This window comes from Amblyraja radiata, unplaced genomic scaffold (assembly GCF_010909765.2).
Source record: "Amblyraja radiata isolate CabotCenter1 unplaced genomic scaffold, sAmbRad1.1.pri S131, whole genome shotgun sequence".
Lineage (NCBI taxonomy): Eukaryota > Metazoa > Chordata > Chondrichthyes > Rajiformes > Rajidae > Amblyraja > Amblyraja radiata.
The window spans coordinates 144,980-163,662 of NW_022630117.1; the positions used below are offsets into that span (position 1 = coordinate 144,980).

The window sequence follows — 18,683 nt, forward strand, 5'->3', positions numbered from 1 at the left end:
GTGGGGATTACTGAGACGTGGCTGTAGGAGGGTCGGGCCTGGGAACTTAATATTCAGGGTTATACATCCTATAGAAAGGACAGGAAGGTGGGCAGAGGAGGGGGGTAGCTCTGCTGGTGAGGGATGGAGTTCAGTCCCTTGCGAGGGAAGACAAAGGGACCGACGAGGTAGAGTCACTGTGGATTGAGTTGAGGAATTGTAAAGGCAAGAAGACACTAATTGGTGTTATCTACAGACCCCCAAATAGTAGCCCGGATGTAGGGTGTAAGTTGCAGCAGGAGTTGAAACTGGCATGTAACAAAGGTAATGCCACTGTGGTGATGGGGGATTTCAATATGCAGGTAGACTGGGAAAATCAGGTTGGTTCAGGACCCCAAGAAAGAGAGTTTGTAGAATGCCTCCGAGATGGATTCTTAGACCAGCTTGTAATGGAGCCGACCAGAGAAAAGTCAATTCTGGATTTAGTGTTGTCCAATGAACCAGATATGATAAGAGAACTCGAGGTAAAGGAACCGTTTGGAGGTAGTGATCATAATATGATTAGTTTTAATCTGCAATTTGAGAAGGAGAACGTAAAATCGGAAGCGTCTGTGATGCAGTTGAACAAAGGGGACTATGAAGGCATGAGAGGGGAGCTGGCCAAGGTAGACTGGAAAGGGATCCTGGAAGGAATGACGGTGGAACAGCAATGGCAGGAATTTATCTGCATAATCCGGAAGACGCAGGATTATTTCATTCCAAAAGGGAAGAAAGATTCTAAGGGGGAGTAGGAGGCAACCGTGGCTGACAAAAGAAGTTAGGGATAGAATAAAACTAAAAGAAAAGATGTATAACACAGCAAAGAGTATCCGGAATCCAGAGGATTGAGAAACTTTCATAGGACAACAGAAGGAAACAAAACGGGCAATACGGGCTGAAAAGATGAAGTACGAGGGGAAGCTGGCCAGGAATATAAAGAAGGACAGTAAAAGCTTCTTTAGATATGTTAAGGGAAAAAGAGTAGCAAAGTCAAATGTGGGTCGCTTGAAGGCAGAAACGGGTGAAATTATTATGGGCAACAAGGAAATGTCAGAGGGTTGAATAGGTACTTTGGATTTGTCTTCACTAAGGAAGACACAAACAATCTCCCAGGCGTACTGGAGGACAGAGTATCTAAGGGGGTTGAGGAACTGAAAGAAATGTTCATCAGGCGAGAAATAGTATTGGGTAGGCTAATGGGACTGAAGGAAAATAAATCCCCTGGACCTGATGGTCTGCATCTCAGGGAGGTGGCTCTAGAAATAGTGGACGCATTGGAGATCATTTTCCAATGTTCAATACATTCAGGATCAGTTCCTGTGGATTGGAGGATAGCTAATGTCATCCCACTTTTCAAGAAAGGAGCGAGAGAGAAAAAGGGGAATTATAGACCAGTTAGCCTGACTTCGGTGGTGGAAAAGATGCTGGTCAATTATTAAATAGGCAATAATGGGGCATTTGGATAGCAGTAAAATAATTAGTCCAAGTCAACATGGATTTATGAAAGGGAAATCATGCTTGACTAATCTTCGGGAATTTTTTGAGGATGTGACAAGTAAAATGGATGAAGGGATGCCAGTGGATGTAGTGTAACTAGACTTTCAGAAAGCATTTGATAAGGTCCCGCACGGGAGACTGGTGACTAAAATTAGAGCACATGGTATTGGGAGTAGGATGTTGACATGGATAAAAAATTGGTTGGCAGACCGGAAGCAAAGAGTAGGAGTGAACTGGTCCTTTTCAGAATGGCAGGCATTGGAGAGTGGAGTACCGCAAGGCTCGGTGTTGGGGCCACATCTGTTTACCATATGTATTAATGATTTGGAAGAGGGAATTAGGAGCAACACTAGCAAGTCTGCGGATGGCACAAAGCTGGGTGGCAGTGTGAACTGTGAAGAGGATGTTAGGAGGTTGCAGGGTGACCTATACAGGTTGAGTGAATGGGCAGATGCAGTATAATATAGATAAATGTGAGGTTCTCCACTTTGGCGGCAAAAACAAGGGGGCAGATTATTATCTCAATGGGGTTAGGTTAGGGGGAGGTACTGCGAGATCTGGGTGTCCTTGTACACCGGTCACTGAAAGTTGGCTTGCAGGTACAGCAGGCAGTGAAGAAAGCTAATGGAATGTTGGCCTTCATAACAAGAGTATTTCAGTATAGGAGTAAAGAGGTTCTTCTGCAGTTGTATATGGATCTGGTGAGACCACATCTGCAGTATTGTGTACATTTTTGGTCTCCTAATTTGAGGAAGGTCATCCTTGTGATTGAGGCGTAGGTTCACCAGATTGATCCCTGGGATGGCGGGACTGTCATATGAGGAAAGATTGAAAAGACTAGGCTTGTATTCACTGGAGTTTAGAAGGATGAGGGGGCATCTTATAGAAACATATAAAATTATAAAAGGACTGGTCAAGCTAGATGCAGGAAAAATGTTTCCAATGTTGGGCGAGTCCAGAACCAGGGGACAGTCTTAGAATAAAGGGGAGGTCATTTAAGACTGAGGTGAGAAAAACCTTTTTCACCCAGAGAGTTGTGAATTTATGGAATTCCCTGCCACAGAGGGCAGTGGGGGCCAAATCACTGGATGGGTTTAAGAGAGTTCGAGAGAGCTCGAGGGGCTAGTGGAGTCAAGGGATATGGGGAGAAGGTAGGCACGGGTTATTGATAGAGGACGATCAGCCATGATCACAATGAATGGCGGCGCTGGCTAAAGGGCCGAATGGCCTCCTCCTGCACCTATTTTCTATGTTTCTATAATCTGTTTATTTGCAGGAGTAAACAAGTCCTTTTCAGAATGGCAGGCAGTGACTAGTGGGGTACCGCAAGGCTCAGTGCTGGGACCCCAGCTATTTACAATATATATTAATGATTTGGACGAGGGAATTGAATGTAACATCTCCAAGTTTGCAGATGACACGAAGCTGGGGGCAGTGTTAGCTGTGAGGAGGATGCTAGGAGGCTGCAAGGTGACTTGGATAGGTTGGGTGAGTGGGCAAATGCATGGCAGATGCAGTATAATGTGGATAATTGTGAGGTTTCCACTTTGGTAGCAAGAACAGGAAAGTAGACTATTATCTGAATGGTGGCCGATTAGGAAAAGGGGAGATGGGTGTCATGGTACACCAGTCATTGAAAGTTGGCATGCAGGTGCAGCAGGCAGTGAAGAAAGCGAATGGTATGTTAGCATTCATAGCAAAAGGATTTGAGTATAGGAGCAGGGAGGTTATACTGCAGTTGGTGAGACCACACCTGGAGTATTGCGTACAGTTTTGGTCTCCTAATTTGAGGAAAGACATTCTTGCCATAGAGGGAGTGCAGAGAAGGTTCACCAGACTGATTCCTGGGATGGCAGGACTTTCATATGAAGAAAGACTGGATAGACTCGTCCAGAACAAGGGGTCACAGTTTAAGGATAAGGGGGAAGTCTTTTTCACACAGAGAGTGGTGAATCTGCGGAATTATCTGCCACAGAAAGTAGTTGAGGCCAGTTTATTGGCTATATTTAAGAGGGAGTTAGATGTGGCTCTTGTTGCTAAAGGGATCAGGGGGTATGGAGAGAAGGCAGGTACAGAATACTGAGTTGGATGATCAGCCATGATCATATTGAATGGCGGTGCAGGCTCGAAGGGCCGAATGGCCTACTCCTGCACCTATTTTCTATGTTTCTATGTTTGTTTATATTGTAGATTTTAGTAAATGTACTTTTGTTTATTTTATTTGTCAATTGAATGATAAGCAAACAGTTCAATGTTTAATAATCCAGCAGGTCAGACAGCATCTGCATAAACAGAGTTATTTTGTGCAGCACATTGTGTGTTTTTGTAAACCAGCAACTGCAGTTCCTTGTGCTGATGCCCAATGTCCTCTGTGGTTTAATGAACTGAACTAAATGTGACCAATGAGACTGATGCCACTTGTGAAGTATTATAATTTCAGATTCTGGTTTACAAGTTGACTGCCCCCTGACCGTTGTGCTAAGATGCATGTGTAGGAAGAACAGCTGGATCAGAATGGACATTTCTCAGAAATTCCCAGGTCACAGGTTGTATTCCTGATACCAGATCTACAGGACACAAACTGATCAAAGATCAGTGCCTCCATTGCACTGTTCAACCCAGGGAATGCTAGGTGAGTGGGGCTGACATTGGTCACTCTTCCCCCCTCGATGCCGTCAGTTCTGTGACAGGAAACAGAAGTCAGCGTGATCCTTCCACTTACCCTGAGTTCTTGTTCACGGAAACATCCCTGCCGTCTCATCATGGAGCCGAGACTTTCAACCCCTTCTTCAATCGCTTGTTTCAGTCTCTCCCGATAGAATTTTGTCAGTTGGAACAATTGGTAGTCGCTCCACTGTGTCAGGAGCTCAAAGTATGTAAGAGTTAGATCTGTGTATTCAAAGAGAGAAACTAAACACCATCTGAATCAGTCCCCTTGGCTCCAGCTACAACAGCAACCCTCATCCTGACTGTTCCTGCCCCCTAATTAGAATGATCAAAACAGATATCAGAATAAGACAATGTGCTGGAGGAACTCAGTGGGTCAACCACCATCTCTGGGAATATGGATAGGTGACATATGCGGAGAAGGCAGGGATGTGGGGAGAAGGCAGGCACGGGTTATTGATTGGGGACGATCAGCCTCTTTTTCTCACAGAGAGTGGTGAGTCTGTTGAATTCTCTGCCTCAGAGAGCGGTGGAGGCCGGTTCTCTGGATGCTTTCAAGAGAGAGCTAGATAGGACTCTTAAAAATAGCGGAGTCCGGGGTTATGGGGAGAAGGCAGGAACAGGGTACTGATTGGGGATGATCAGCCATGATCACAGTGAATGGCGGTGCTGGCTGAAGGGCCGAATGGCCTCCTCCTGCACCTATTGTCTATTGTCTAAAAACACAGTAGACAAATGCAATGATGAAGAGATGCAGGTGCACTTATCACCTGAGGCAACACTGTGGGTGATGCCAGGTAATCTTCCTAGGATTATCTTCCACAAGCATGAACCACCCAGTTTACTCATGGATAATGGACACACATTGCAATTGCTCTCCTTCAACCTAGTCTGTCCCACCCATCACCATCGCTCCACTCTCTGTGGCCTCATGCTCCCTGGCTTCAACGATACTTTGTCATGTGTACACAAGTTCAGTGACCATCCTCCTATACACGACGATAACACAAGTTCAGTGACCATCCTCTATACACGAGGATCAGGAGAGGAAGTGATACACTATCTATAATATATAATAGATAAATGCACAGTTTTTTACCCAGAGGAGGGGAATCAAGAAACAATGATATAGGTTTCAGGTGGGGTCGGGGATTTTATGTTAAAATCGGTACATGGATAGATTAGGTTTAGAGGGACATGGGCCTTACGCAGGCTTGTGGGACTATAGTAGATCGGCCATGTTGTTTGACATGTCCAAGGTGGGCCGAAGAACCTTGTTCCATGCCGTGTGCCTCTATGACTCTGACGCACAACTTGGACCATAATAACTCCAACAGTGCAGACTACACAGAGCCCAAACACAAGAGTAGCCACGTTTCATGCACCATCTTATACTCTTCACTTTCTCAGAAAGCCTCTCCCCAGTCACTGCATTAATTCACATCTGAATCTTCAATGAGGATGATTCATCGCCTCTACGATCACTCCCTCTGTCCTTTCAACTACTGCCTGCAGATGTTAACATCCTCTCTTTCTCAGTCCCTTCCTTAATCCCCGATTCTTCTGACCTATGGACCATGCGTTAGATGCAAACCAGACATCAAGACAATATTTATATCGTGAATAATTCTGCAACACACCTGTGTCCTTCCTTGTTGTTGAGGTCACTGGAGCCGCAGTCCTGTTTCCAACTTCAGACGTGGTGGGGATAGGTGTTACCATATTCTGCTGCTCTGCAGTAAACCGAATAATAATAGTGGGTTTAGACAGTATTTAAGACAAGAATGAAAAGATATCCAAGTGAAACGTGAACCACTACCCTCCACGATCAATCTCCCGGTGTTGGGGGTGGGAGCGGGTAGGTTTTGGGGGAGGGGGAGGGTCGTGGAATGTCAACATTGAACCAGAAACTAAACTGAATCAGCCATTTCCATCCTGTGACCTGGTAGTTTAACAGTATTGAAATCCTGCACTGAGCCACTCGCTTCTTCACATTCAAACTTTTCCCCATAGACCACAAGGGACACAAGATATGTTGCAGCTTCTACACCATCCAGGATAACACTGACCAATTGTCTGGCAGCCCATTCACTTGGATAAATGGGTCAATAACTGGACGGATGCTGCAAAGGCCAGTGCTGGGTCTCCCTATTTTACAGCCTACATTAACCACGCGGATAAAAGGACTTCACAGTTTAGCATTGCACTTGAAAATATGGCGCGCGGATTGTTTGGAGCATCGGAATTGGCTGATTGAGCAACTAATAAAACGGCAAGATGCAGTGAAGCGGCCTGTCGGGGGTAGTTGTATTAATAGAGAGACTGTGTACAGGTAAAGTGCTGTGTACAGGGCAAGTGTGAGTCTTCGGCAGGGAGTCCGAGGAAAGGGGGCAGGTGATAAAGGTACAGTCGACTTTTGTACCACTGCGATCACTGATGGGGCAGACGTGACTTGTACAAGAGGGGTGAGTTGCACCTGAACCGGATGGGAATCCCAAAATCCTGACAGGCAGGTTTGCTATTGCTATGTGGGTGTATTTAAACTAGATTGGTGGAAGAGTGGGATCCAATGCATGACAAAAGCAGATGAGAAGCTGGAGGTGAGTATGGATTATGAACAGGGAACTTTCAGTAGACGATATAGGCTTGGAGGGTTGTTTGATTGATTGCATTTTATTTCAATGTGAGAGGCCTGAGAGATAAGGTGGATGATCTGAAGGTGTGGATAGGTATGTGCGACTAGGATGTTGTAGCCATTACAGAAATCTGGCTGAGAGGGACAGGACTGGCATCTTAATGTTCCAGGATATAGATGCTGCAGGAGCAAGTGAGGTGAGGGTGAAAGAGGACGGGGCGATGCTTTATTGATTTGGAAGAATGTAACAGCAGTAGACGAGATGACATGACTGATGGTTTGTTCAAAGTAAGGTGAGGGTGAAAGAGGACGGGGCAAAGTAACTTTGTGGAGTGGAGCGCACACAATAATCTCCATCTCAACACCAAAAAAACAAAGGAGATAGTGGTGGTGGACTTTAGGAGGGGGAGGAGGAGGACTCAAGCAACGCCGATCACCATTAAGGGCACTGAGGTGGAGGTGGTTGCTAATCACAGGTACCTTGGGGTGCAGCTTGACAGTGAGCTGAACTGGAAGTGTCATATGGAGGCGGTGTACAGGAGGGGACAAAGCCGACTGTATTTTTATTTTTTTATTTTTTTTATTTTTTTTTATTTTTTAAGGAGGCTGAGGTCTTTTAATATCTGCCAACCCCTACTGTGCAGTGTCTACCATTCAGTGGTGGCCAGTGCTCTGTTCTTTGCTGTGGCCTGTTGGGGAGATGGCGCCCGTATAGCGGATAAAAACAGATTGGACAAACTAATCAGGAAGGCCGGCTCAGTGGTCGAGGCTGAGCAACGAACGGTCCAGCAGGTGGCAGAGGCCAGAACTCTAAATAAACTAGGTTCCATAATGACAAACCCCACTCACCCACTCGATGCCCTGAAGGTGATCAAGAGCAGCATCTTCAGCCAGAGGCTGATTGCACCAATGTGCAAAACGGAGAGATACAGGAAGTCCTGTTTACCAGCTGCTATAAGACTTTATAATGAGCATAAATAACTGCACTTTTTTTAAATTAATTGTATTTTAACTTGTATTTTAACGTATTTTAACTTGTTATGTATGAAAGCGTGGTGTTATGTTTGTCTTGAAGCTGTCGTGGCACTGTAATTTCCTGAAAAGGATTATTAAAGGAATAATAAAAAAATAAAAAATAAAAATAAAAAGTAAGTCTGAATGGGTGGAGCTATTAAATAAAACGGGCTGATCGCCTTGTTGGTGCGTCAATTGTGGGGGGAGGGGCAGTAGTAAGCGGTAATTGGAGGTGCACTGTTGCCAAGAGATTGTGGGTAGCTATAGGCTAACAAGGTAGTCATTGTGGGAGATTTCAACTTTCTAAAAATACTTCTAAATTCCAAATATTTGCTGTCAAAGGAACATCCGGAAATTGGGATGCTTTGAAAAATGTGTTGACAAGAGTTCAAGGCATGCATGCTCATATCAACGAGAACGGCAAGACAAGTGGGAGTAAGTAAGCTTGCATGATGAGAGAATTTGAGGCTCTGGTCAGGAAAATGGAGGCAGCTTGGGATCGATATAGGAACGTGGGATCAAGTCTATTTCCAGAGGAGATTGGGGAATTGAGGAGCATACTAAAGGAGGAAATCAGACAGGCATAATGGGGCATATGTTATCTACCAGTGTAGATGGGGCATCTTGGGCCGAGGAGGCTGTTTCCTTGCTGTATGAGTCTATGACTATGATTTGGATTAATGAAGCCAAACCTGGAGATGACACATAGAACATAGAATAGTGCAGCACGGGAACTGGCCCTTCAATCCCCATATATGCACCAACATTATCATGCCAATTTGAACTAATCCCTTCAACCTGCTCGCGGACGGGATCGCTCTGTTCCCTGACTGTGTCAGTCATGTGTTAATCTAAATAGTGTTTCCACCAACTCCTCAGCCAGGAAGTTCCAGGAACCTACCAAAGTCTGCCTAAAGAAAGCCCAGCCTGTCCCCTTAAAACATTCCTCTCACCAGAACCACAATTCTGCAATGATCCACAATTCTGCAAATGGTTTTATTGTTTTTTAACTTACTAACTTGACCACCGACGTTTTTGTCCAAATCATGGCATTGTTTAGAAATTGCAGAAGTTCCAGAACTGATCCTTGCAGAATACTATTGGTCAAGAACCTTGTCAGAAAAACGTTCCCATTTCCCCTCGCCCTAACCTGTTTGTTTTTTTTTTCTTCTCTGTCCCTAGTCTTCACCATTCTGCAGCATCCACCCCCCCCCCCCTCCCATTTCACTCACCTGCTCCTTGGAAGGGGCTCGATGATTCCTTGTTTGATGAATCTCGGTCATGATGGATTTCGTCACTTGATTCAGTTCCAGGAGGGTGAACCACGTCTCCTATTCCTCTTTCTCGGGACTGACATTGTTCCCTTTCCTCTTCGGCAGGTTCACATTCCATTGAAGTTCTGCTTTCAATCCGACTTTGCTTTTCTGTCGTTGTTCCTGTGTTCTGACCATCGTTCTTTGATGAAGTGCCTGGCCAAAGTCTTTTGAGGATCTTGCCCACTTTAGTTAATTTCCCACCTGAAAAAACCCCATAAATTGCAGTTGCAGAGCTATTTCAAATTGAGAAAACCACAGGTTGGGAATAGCCGGTAGCAATCTGAGCTGACATTCTGGGGGAAGTGGAAGTTAATGGTTATCTAAGAAATAGAGCAAGCTAAGCCATTTGACCCAACTTAACTAAAATTACCCATCAAATCTAGTCCCATCAATCCACGGCTTGACATTTCATCTCTCTAAACCACTCTGTCCAAATGTATTTTGAGGAAAAGATTTAACAGGAATCCGACGGGTTACTTTTTCACACAAAGGATGGTGGGTGTATGGAACAAGCTTCCAGAGGAGATAGTTGAGGCACCAACTATCCTAACGCTTATGAAACAGTTAAGACAGGTCGATGGAATGAACAGGTTTAGAGGGATATGTGGCAAGGGCGGGCAGGTGAGAATAGTGCAGCTAGGAGGTGTTTCAGCGGTGTGGGCAAGTTGGGCCGAAGTTCCATATACCTACCACTGTGTGAAGATGTTAACCCTCGGGATTCTATTAAATGGTTCCCCTCTCACCTTAGGCCCTTAAGATTCTTATTCTCTGAGGAAAAAATACCTGTGCTAACACCCTATTTATTTACCCCTCGTCCCATGATTTTATACATCCCTAAGATCACTCTTCAATCTAAATATTTCATAATACTTTATTGTCACAAGTACCAAGGTAGAGTGAAACACTTTGTTGTGCACACAGATGGATACATTTTACTTCGGAGTCACGTGAGTGACTACGTGAAGAACCCGCTTCCAACGCATGCGTGTCATATCGCTACACGCATTGCACGAGTCAACAGAAGGGTGGAGGACATCCCCCAGTAACGGGAGAAGGGAAAAAGGACTAGCAAAAGGCAGGTAAGGACTCTGCATTTTTATTCACAGAAAAATGGACAGAGTGCAAAGGAAGCGGTCTGCAAAAAAGCTGCCCGGGAAACGCGTTGTAAACGTGGATGAACGGCAGAGACAGCAGCCGTCGGCTCTAGAGGCCTCGGTAGAGGAATCAGCTGTGCCAGAAATCATTCTGGCACCGACGAAACTTACTCACCGGCCGGGAGGCAAAGTTCTAAAGGAGCTGCTGGAGGAGCTCCTTCACAGTGGCAGTCCCATGAATGTGGAGACTAGCCACAGTGGGCAGACAAGCCTCATATGGGTACCCCGTGAGGGACCCCCTGAAATCTCGACCTCTTCGGAGGAGAGTGGGCAGGACCCTGATGGGCCAGACCCTGATCACACAGCTTCCCATGATCCTGAATCTGCAGAAAAACATACACTGCTGGACATGGTGGCTGATTACTTCAAACCAAGTCAAACAGGGGCAGACTTGGATTCCAGGATGGCAGCCAGTATTAACTACATGTCTGGCCATCAAATCCAACAACAAATATTCACAGAGACACTGGCCAGACATCTGCCACCTGGTAACTGTGATGTATTACAAATCCCCAGTGTCAACCAATGCATTTGGAAGCATATGGGGAAGGAAATCAGGAACCATGATCTCAAAATCCAGAAAGCCTTAAAGGGGCTTACGGCAGGGATCACAGCTTACATCCGCACCCTGGACAAAACAGAGCAAACTAAAGGCCACCAAGACGCACTAGCCCTGTTCTGTAATGTACAATATGAGCTGAATAGCATGCGGAGGGCGGCTATTCAGCCAGCACTGGATCCTAAATATGCAACAATTTGCAAACAAAGAGCCGTTAAAACCCCAACCCTTTTGTTGGGGAAGCCAAGACACTGGGGCTCATCAAAACCAGCGCAAAGGCTTATTTTGGATCACGGTACCAGCCACATGGAAGACCGAAAAGTGTGGCTTATATCAGTGGCAGTGCCAGAACCCAATATAACCCGCAGCAGCCTTCTTTTAGGGTATGGCCAGGGACGGCCACCCTGGAAGATGCGGAAGCCTAAACCTCCAGTACAACCACGAACACGAATAAAAACAAACCCCCTTTTTTCAAAAAACAAAGAAAATAATACAACCACCAGTAACCATGGAGGTAGGTGGGTGTGGTTCTTTTGTAAAAAAGGGACCCACGACGGTGGGAGGGAGGTTGCAATACTACAGTGACGAATGGTGTAAAATCACTACAGACTCGTATGTTCTAAGCAGTATTCAGGGTTATCTGATAGAATTTACTCATCCCAATAACCCCCCAGTACAACATACACCAGAAAGGCATTTCGTCCTTACAAAAACCGAACAATCTAAAGCCCACATGGAGCTACAACGATTGTATACAAAAGGTGTGATTGAGCATACTACTCATGAACAATTAAAATTTGTATCAAACATATTTATTAAAAATAAAAAAGATGGGGGTTGCAGGATTATCATTGACCTTTCAACCCTAAACACATTCGTTCAATATGTTCATTTTAAGATGGATACCTTTATCACTGCTAAAGAATTAGTATCATCTGGTTTTCTATATGACAAGCATTGACTTAAAAGATGCATACTATACAGTACCCATCAGAGGGGAACACAGACGGTAGTTAAGTGTAAATTGATACCAGAAACGAATATGGATTATCTAGGATTCACCATTAACACGGTCAATATGTTAGTAACTTTACCAATAAATAAAGCCGCAGCCCTACAGGAGGATTGCAGCGAGCTTCTTAACACCAACAGACCCTCCATTAGACGGGTAGGCCGGATAATTGGGAAGATTGTGGCTTCATTCCCGGCCACACATTTTGGGCCATTACATTATCAAAATTTGCAAAGAGCAAAAATTAGAGCACTCAAATTTAACAAAGGTCATTTTGAGAGACCTATGGAGCTGCCTACGGAAGCTATAATTGAACTACAGTGGTGGGAACATAGCATTAGGTATTGCTCCAACCCCATAATTATTGACAACTCGTCTATGGTATTACAAAATGGTGTATCCAAAGAAACATTTGGATATCGGCAACATACCTACCAGGTAAGCTAAATTCAGTGGCAGACACCAGGTCACGCAAATTTAATGAAAACATGGAATGGATGTTAAATAAAAATGTATTTGCTGAAATTACAGCAAAATATGGTAGACCAGATATTGATATTTTTGCGTCCAGGTTGAATCACCAATTACCAAGGTATGTGTCCTGGGAACCAGACCCTGGGGCAGAAGCTACAGATGCTTTCTCACTGCATTGGGGGAAATGGCATTTTTTATGCTTTTCCCCCATTCTGCATCATCAATCGGGTACAAAGGAAAATTCAACAATATTCGGCATCTGGGATTCTCATAGTACCCGATTGGCCTACTCAACCGTGGTATTCGGTCATACAGGGGATGGTGTTAGAACCATGTTCCATTATTGGACATAGCCCGAATTTATTAATTCATCCAGTAACTGGAGGGGGGGCAGTCACCCATGCCATAAGACTATGGATTTGTTGATTTGTAGAGTCTGAAAGACCCACTACACGGCATGGGGCTGTCAGACAGGACGATGAATCTCATCACATCCGCACAAAGACTGTCAACACGGAAGCAGTACCTCGGACACATCAAGAAATGGGGCAAATACTGCTTTGACAACAACCTAGACCAAAGGGCCAAGAACATTCCGGCCGTATTGGAATTCTTAACAAACCTCCATTATGATAAACGATTGGGCTACAGTGCCATCAATAGTGCCAGAAGTGCACTCTCCAATTACCTATCACAAGGAACGGAGCGGCACACGGTGGGAACGCACCCCCTGGTAACAAAACTTATGAGGGGCATATTCAATGCAAATCCCCCTAAAACCAGGTACTCCAAAATCTGGGATGTGGGTGTCGTTTTAAACATGCTGATGAGCTGGTCGCCCATAAACAGCATTATCACTGCAGAAACTGACCATGAAGATGGTTATGCTCATGGCGTTAGTTACTGCACAACGAGTCCACTCATTAAGCAAACTGAGCCTGGACTCCTTGATCATCTCACGAGAGAAACTGGTGTTTGTCATACATGAGTTAATAAAACAAACAGACCAGGTTCATCGGGTCAAGTGATTGAATTTATGGCATATCCATATGACGAACGTCTGTGTATAGCTAGACATATCTAATTATACATGAAATATACTAAGAGCATTCGAGGTCAGGAAATGGCTTTGTTAATTTTCTTACAAGAAACCGCACAAAAGGGTCACGACCCAAACTATCTCAAGGTGGCTCAAATGTGTCCTAAAGATGGCAGGAATAGACACTAATGGTTTTAAATCTCATTCCACCAGGGCTGCAGCAACATCCGCAGCAAAAATTCTGAGGTACCCACAGACCAAATCCTCAGAATAGCAGGATGGTCATCCGAAAGGACTTTCCAAAGGTTTTATAATAAACCAGTTTTGGAGCCATCATCATTTTCGGAAAGCATTTTACGTTCAATATTATAATTTGCCCGAAGGGTTACAGGGCTATGATTTCAATTAATAAATGTATTTTCTCGTTATATCACACAAGTCTTTGTATAAGTGTGTCTAAAATTGCTAATGATACTCTCTCCCGATACCCAAGGCAGTTGTGAAGCATGGACTCGTTCCACGGCATGAGGTCACAGAGCTTTGAAATCTTCACGTAGTCACTCACGTGACTCCGAAGTAAAATAGTAAGATTAAACGAGAACTTACCAGTTTGAAGTTTGATCTGTATTTTATGAGGAGGAACGTTGAGGGAATACGTGCCCTCCGCTCCCACCCTCCTATGATCATATCAAAACTGGTATCTCTTTGATAATCTTACTATGTTAGGTCATTATAGTTTCTGTGACCTCACACCGCTGCTTTGAAGAATGACACGCATGCGTTGGAAGCGGGTTCTTCACGTATTCCCTCAACGTTCCTCCTCATAAAATACAGATCAAACTTCAAACTGGTAAGTTCTCGTTTAATCTTACTATCATACAGCAGACCTCAACTAGGAGGGATAAATAAAGCCAGGATATTCACCATGAATTGCAACGGTCTAGAGACCACTGAGAAACACTGAGATCCCTAAAGTCAGCAGCACACACGAAGACGACATTTGGCATTCTTGACATCAGCTGCAGCACAGAATGCAAGTACAGGGAGGCCTTGTTACCAATTTGTTTAAGTTTAGTTAGAGATACAGCGCGGAAACAGGCCCTTCCTGCCCACCGGGTCCGCGCCTACCAGCGATCCCCGCACATTAACACTATCCTAGATCTGCTAGGGCCGAATTTTACGTTTACCAAGTCAATTAATCTACATACATGTACGTCTTTGGAGTCTGGGAGGAATCCGAAGATAACCATATAACCATATAACAATTACAGCACGGAAACAGGCCATCTCGACCCTTCTAGTCCGTGCCGAACACGTATCTCCCCTAGTCCCATATACCTGCGCTCAGACCATAACCCTCCATTCCTTTCCCATCCATATAACTATCCAATTTATTTTTAAATGATAAAAACGAACCTGCCTCCACCACCTTCACTGGAAGCTCATTCCACACAGCTACCACTCTCTGAGTAAAGAAGTTCCCCCTCATGTTACCCCTAAACTTCAGTCCCTTAATTCTCAAGTCATGTCCCCTTGTTTGAATCATCCCTACTCTCAGTCGGAAAAGCTTTTCCACGTCAACTCTGTCTATCCCTCTCATCATTTTAAAAACCTCTATCAAGTCCCCCCTTAACCTTCTGCGCTCCAAAGAATAAAGCCCTAACTTGTTCAACCTTTCTCTGTAACTTAGTTGCTGAAACCCAGGCAACATTCTAGTAAATCTCCTCTGTACTCTCTCTATTTTGTTGACATCCTTCCTATAATTAGGCGACCAAAATTGTACACCATACTCCAGAATTGGCCTCACCAATGCCTTGTACAATTTTAACATTACATCCCAACTTCTATACTCATCTCGGAGAAAACCCACGCAGGCCATGGGGAGAGCTTACAACCTCTGTACAGACAGCGCTCGGAGTCAGGATCGAACCCGGGTCTCCGGTGCTGCATTCGCAAGGCTGCGCATAGAAATGAATATTTCAAGTATCAGCAGAGCCTGGAGTGATTGAAGTCATCGTCCTTGAATCTGGGCCAGACATGCAGTGATCTAATAGAGGTACAGAATACTATGAGAAAAGTAAGGTCGATGGAAAATATAGTTATAATAATAATAATAATAAATTTTATTTGCGGGCGCCTTTCAAAGTCTCAAGGACACCTTACAGAGATTAACAAGAGAGAAAAAACATATAGTCGGAGAAAAATAAATAATAAGGACATCACCAATACACAAATTAAAGACAGAAATCGCTCCAAAGACAAAAAATCAAAAACACAATGTGAAGAGAGAGCAGCGGCAGCTAAAGCGCGCCAGCGTCCACTCTCCCTTCCGACAGCCATCTTGGACACAGACTAACATATTAACTTACACACAAAAAAAAATCATCCCCCCACAATGATTGCCACTGTGGGGGAAGGCACAATGTCCAGTCCCCATCTCCAGTTCTCCCAAAGTCAGGCCTATTGAAGCCACCGCTATAGTTCTCTCCATAGTAGAGGTGGTTAACACCAGGGGGCATGGATTTAATGTGGGGACCATGAGATTTAGAGGATGATCTTTCAGGAAGAATCTTTCAGCAGTGATGGCTGCAGTCTGGGACCCACTGCCTGAGGTGGTGTTGGAGGCAGGTACTATGTCACAACATTGTAGGAGCACCTGGATGTCCATTCCAACTATAAGTTGATAGTAGAAGACAGACCAAGTGCTCAGAAATGGGATTAGTGTAGAGATATTGACAGGAGGGAGACGGGTCAAAGGCTCATTTCTGCGCACTGAATCTGATTCTGGACTCTGATATTCTGACTTAACTTTGGCGGCAACTCAGATCATATGTTTCCAGAAAGAGTGCTGATTTATCGGACAATTCCTGCATCCGCCCACCTGTGACGGTGATGTCCCTGTAGATGTCAACTCTCTGGGCTCAGCCCCTTCCCTATTCCCACTTCCGTGTGAACCTCATTTCTTGCATCAGGTGTACACCCACTGTCAGAGCATCATATATATGTCACAGAAGGTTCACAAACTTGTTTGTTTCTTTGATGTAGAGGCCACTGAATCACCTTCCCAGTTACCACCTTCAGCCATGATGTCGACAGGCGTTCACAAGCTCTGTAGCTCTGGAATAAACAATATTAACAGAACCATCAGGTGACAATTGAATGTGAAGGAAAACATTGCCTTGTGAACCAACAAACAGCATTACAGTGCAGCGGAGATGTGGAAAACACCCCATCCAAACAAGATGGTAAACCTCTGCAAATTAACAAACAAGAAAAGTAGACCACCAAGCTCTTCATGTCTGCCCTGTCATCCATAAGATTATCTGATCTATCCAAGGCAGCAATTCATTATTTGTGCCGGATCCCTGAAGCTTTCAAACACCCTGATCACCGTATCACTATTCCAGACCAAACACGGCCAACCCCCAACATCCACATCTCACCTGTTTGGAGGCTTCAACTCACAGAGAAAGAGGAAAAATACCCACTGATGGGGAATTACTGTCACACCCTGCTGGCCCTATTCTTCCCACAACCCTGCCATCCAGGACAAAAGCTTCCACACCACCATGTTACCCATTGCCAAATTCCCCACTAGCTGGACCGGGAATTAAACCATTTCATGGGCCAACCGCAAACGTCCTAACTCTGTAATCCCCACTGCTCCCATGCACATTCCACCACATCCATGGAGTTCCCATTCCAGAATAGAAGGATTCTATCCCAGGCCTGGACTCTGCAGGATCTCCATGATGTCAGGTGATGTCTGCAGTACCACCACCAGTCCCACTTCACAGGAGAATCATCCGTCTTCATCTCTACAGGACGCTGCCCAAACCCGCCCAAATGTTCATTGGACGGCGTTATCGGGAGAGAGCTGGGGACGTCAGGCGGGAGGAATGGCCCACAGGCGCGAGGAAGGTGCCCACAGCACCTTCAAGGTAGGCGGAGTCGCCCCACGGGAAACAAAGATGGGTGAGGAGAGGGAGGTCAGTTCACATGAAATGCACCAGTACATCGAGCTCGAGGGTGGGCCGGATTTGGACTTTGAAAATGGCAATGCCTGTAGGTGTAATATGTGCTAAAAGAATTTCACTGTGCTGTTGCATATTGAACTACTGAACTGTTGACCAAACACCTGTTCCTGTCAGCACTCTCCAACTGATTCATCCTCAACAAACAGGGATTATCCTTTGCTATCTTGCGGACATTCTCTATTATCATAGCTGAAAGATACAATTCTGCATTAAATGGTACAACTTCTGGTCCTGAACGATCCAAGTTGTGGACAGGTGATCTCTCCCTACCTTTAAACAACATCTAGCATCTAAAGCAAACTTATTTAGTTATCTTACGGCTGTGTGTGATCTGGCCAAGTGAAAATGACTAGCATTTGTTACCAGTGTAATAAAGACAATGTGTATTTACTTGTATTTAAGAAGGAACTGCAGATGCTGGAAAATCGAAGGTACACAAAAAAGCTGGAGAAACTGAGCGGGTGCAGCAGCATCTATGGCGCGAAGGAAATAGGCAACGTTTCGGGCCTAAACCCTTCTTCAGACTGATGGGGGGTGGGGGGGCGGGGAGAAGAAAGGAAAAAGGAGGAGGAGCCCGAAGGCTGGGGGATGGGAGGAGACAGCAGGAGGGCTGATATAGGGGAGGAGACAGCAAGGACTAACAAAATTGGGAGAATTCAATGTTCATGCCCCCAGGATGAAGACTCTCCAAGTGGAATTTGAGGTGCTGTTCCTCCAATTTCCAGTGTTGCTCGCTGTGGCCATGGAGGAGACCCAGGACAGAGAGGTCGGATACGGAGTGGGAGGGGGAGTTGAAGTGCTGTGCCACCGGGAGGTCAGGTTGGTTATTGCGGACCGAGCGGAGGTGTTCGGCGAAACGATCGTCAAGCCTAAGCTTGGTCTCACCAATGTAGATCAGCTGACATCTAGAGCAGCGGATGCAATGATAGGTTGGAGGAGATGCAGGTAAACCTCTGTCGCATCTGGAACGACTGCTTGGGTCCTTGAATGGAGTCGAGGGGGGAGGTAAAGGGACAAGTGTTGCATCTCTTGCGGTTGCAAGGGAAAGTACCCGGGAGGGGTTGTTACGGGAGGGAAGGGAAGAATTGACTAGGGAGTTGCGGAGGGAGTGGTCTTTGCGGAAGGCAGACATGGGGGGAGATGGGAAGATGTGGCGAGTGGTGGGGTCACGTTGGAGGTGGCGAAACTGACGGAGGATTACTTGTTGTACGTGACGGCTGGTGGGGTGAAAGGTGAGGACTAGGGGGACTCTGCCCTTGTT

The 18,683-nt window shown here is 45.3% G+C and overlaps 1 protein-coding gene across 1 annotated transcript in view; it reads left to right on the forward strand.

Moving 5' to 3' along the window:
- LOC116969229 (NACHT, LRR and PYD domains-containing protein 3-like) overlaps window positions 1-18,683 on the forward strand; it is a 256,184-nt gene that overhangs the window by 139,556 nt on the left and 97,945 nt on the right. The window lies entirely within an intron of this gene.